This window comes from Heloderma suspectum, chromosome 12 (assembly GCF_057233095.1).
Source record: "Heloderma suspectum isolate Gila_16-S chromosome 12, 16-S_ref, whole genome shotgun sequence".
Classification (NCBI taxonomy): Eukaryota; Metazoa; Chordata; class Lepidosauria; order Squamata; family Helodermatidae; genus Heloderma; species Heloderma suspectum.
The window spans coordinates 23,397,147-23,400,485 of NC_139469.1; the positions used below are offsets into that span (position 1 = coordinate 23,397,147).

The 3,339-nt window shown below is 44.7% G+C and overlaps 1 long non-coding RNA gene across 1 annotated transcript in view; it reads left to right on the forward strand.

Annotated features, from left to right (window-relative positions):
* The window catches only part of LOC146336695 (uncharacterized), a 38,280-nt gene that overhangs the window by 2,861 nt on the left and 32,080 nt on the right, over positions 1-3,339 (forward strand). The window lies entirely within an intron of this gene.

Below are 3,339 nucleotides of genomic sequence, written 5' to 3' on the forward strand. Positions count from 1 at the left end.
AAAAGGACTGGATTTTAGTTTATTTTTAAGGAAGACTCAAACAGAAAGCGGTGTGTGAAATTATGGGCAGCCTTGGGCTCTCATGAGCAGAAAGACTCCTTTATATTTGCAGATCTCCTTGTACACATGGTTAGCAACCACATCGCCTAGACAAAAGATTATTATTAAAGCAGGGGAGATTCCCCAGTAGGATTGCCAGATGTCCCTTATGTTAAAAGCCATCCCTCATGTAAAAGGATTGTCCATTATTACAGATCATCCCAGCCCCAATGAACATAATGGGAGAGGATCCTCATTTTCATATTACACAGAGAGCTCTATGGACTATAAAATATATCACATCCTTGGGTTAGAAGAATTGAGAACTGTTTGATATTAACATTCTATTTTCTATCATTATGGGCAGATTGTATGAGTGTATATACATACACCAGCCTTCCCCAACCTAGTGCCCCCCAACTGTGTTGGACGACAACTCCCATAATTCCTCAGCCAAGAATTATGGGAGTTATAGTCCAATACATCTGAAGGGCACCAGGTTGGGGAAGGTTGACGTTCAGAAATGAAATACACTGTGTTACAGTGAATGTCAGCATTCACACGTGAAAATATTGACTCGATTTGTGACTAGACCAGCTCTGTTTTTTAGATGTATGTATTAAAGTCTCCATTCCATATTATGTCCCCTTCTGCAAGGTCCACAATTTATTTATTTAAAACTTGTCTAGACAGCAAAGCCTCTGAGGCAGTTTACAAAAACAATTTTTGGACAACTGAAATAAAGCGTAATACATTACAGCAGGTTCAAATCATACGTGTAAAAAGCATGAGAGAATAAAAATGACTTTGCCTGGTGCCTAAAGTGCAACATGCAGCCTCCGTCACCTGTATGTTTTTCTTTTTAAAAACGGGAGAAAAAGTTGCGGTTTGCTGCTGAATTCTGGAGCCTTCGAATTGACACACTGAGCTTGTTTCCAAACTAAATTTGTCCATTCTAAGCCTCAGTAGGGGCTACAGAGGCTTAGAATGGGCACATGTAGCTTGTTTTTCCCCTCCCCCCCTTTTTGTAGTGTGGCAGCAGCAGCAAGGGGGGTGCGGCCCACAGCAGGTCTGGGGTGGTAGTGGAATTGACCCCCCCCCCGCCCCGGACTGCTTGAAATTGCCCACTTCTAGCCTAAAGGATAACAGCGTTGGCAGCAAGTGGGCCTCCCTGGGGAGAGAATCCCGAAAATGGGGAGAAGACTTTTTCTAGGTGCCACCTACTTAGTGGTGGCACCACTGAGAAGGCTTTTTCTAAGTGCCACCTACTTTTCCTCTGAAGGTGAGGGCACCTGGCAGGGAGCCTCCAGAGATGTCCTCGGGATGCGGAGGCAGGTTTGTATGGGAGCAGGCAGTGAGGGATAGGAAATACTTCTTAAAAATTTGGGTTCATCTTTCTAGTATTTTGCCAATTAATTAGGAGGACGTGGCCCTTTGAGTGTTGTTTCCCACGCATGAACGGAAGTGATTGGTGAGAAGAATGGCAACACTTCAGCTTTTCAGTGTACCTGGAGACAAGCCTGGTGTCACCATGCAACATCCTTGTGCAACTGCCAGAGCATCTCAGTGACCAGGCAGGGCCTACCAACACCTGCCCTGGGTCCTGACTAATTTTTTCTTTGTTCCCGGCAGTCAGCTGCCATTTAAATTCCCCACAATGCTCCTGATGTAGAGTTGCTCCAGAGCATCGTGGGAAATTAAAATGGCAACTCGATAGCTCCAGTCAAAGGGCCATCTCTCCAAGTGAGCCTGCTAGATGGGGGGTGGGGGATGGGGGGTGGGGGATGGGCATCTGGAAGCCCTAGGTTGAGGGGCCCACGCAAGCATGGTGAGACCCTGCCTGGACAATTGTACTGCGCAGCCTTTTTCTTGATAGAGCTTAAGATGTGTTTCCTGTAGAAACAAGATGTTTGGGGAATACAACGGCAGAGATTGCATCACTTTCCTGCATTTCATGGACCTGCTTAAGCCACCCACGTTAGCACCGCACTCCTATATACGTTCACTCAGAAGTCAATCTCATTGTGTCCAATGGGGCTTACTGCCAAGAAGCGGCGTTTATGATTGCAGCCTAACAGATACATCTGTATCATCGTTAGCCGTTCTAAGCTATCAAGAGAAACAGGCATGTTATCAACTATGCATTAACTACAGAATTAAAAAAATCAGTTATTGGTCTTGCATCGTGTAAAAGCCTGTTTTCTCAATATGATTAAAAAGTTAAGAGATTATTTACCAACAAAGTAATGCTGGACTAGAAAACAAGTCATAGTTCTGCCCAGATGGGGCTTCTCCCCAAAGAGGACATTGCCTGCTTGGGGTACAGAGACATGAACCTCCCTGGCAGATTTTGGCTTAAAGGAATGAAAGAACAGGAGTTTGTTAGTAGGGATGGTAAGGCAGCAAGGACCCTTTTGTTAGTCCTCCCCAGGACACGCTAACCTGTTATCTGCTTCTCTCTGTGCGATATCTATCGTGTCAACTGCTAGATTGTAAAGCCCTTGGGGCAGAGACCTGTCTGCTCATTCTTTGTAAATGAGAACAATGTCTTTCTGTCTGTCTGTCTATCTATCAATCATATTCATTATGCATTATTATGGATTTGTGTGTGTGCGAACATCTAGAATTTAGCTTGGAAGGGAATAGGCAGTCGATGTAATCCTTCAATATGGGTGCAATCCTATGCATGTTTAGACAGAGAAAAGGCCTACAACTCCCAGCATCCCCCAGCCAGCCTTGGTGGCTGGGGAATGCTGGGAGTTGTAGGCCTTTTCTCTGCCTAAACATGCATAGGATTGTGCCCTAACTGGTGTAATATGGCTCCACTAGGCGGAATTTTAGCCATCAAATTCCAATTAAACTGAAGCTTCCAAGTTGTCTTCAAGGGCAGCCCCACATATCGTACATTACAGTAATCTGGTTGGGAGGTTACCAGGGCATGGATGGCTGCAGTGCTCATTTTGAATGGAAAAGTGTGCATTTCTATGCGTATTTTCAACAGTGAGCATTTCCCCCTCATTGACTAAAGTATGAAAATGCCTTTTTTTGCTAACATTTCTTGAAAAATCAAGCGCTCCTGGTGCAAGTTTGCATTTGGGATTGCGAATGGAACCTTTTCACATGATTTGCGAACAGAAAAGACATTCTCGTACATCCCCAAACCTTTCTGTATCACTGAATGTTAAAAACCTCGTCCGGAAGCACCCTAAGTTGCACTGAGTTTATATCAGTAAGTGTGCTGAGGCAGGGTTCCCATCACGCACCGTTCCAATCGGGCAATTTGTATGTTTGTTTTTGCAG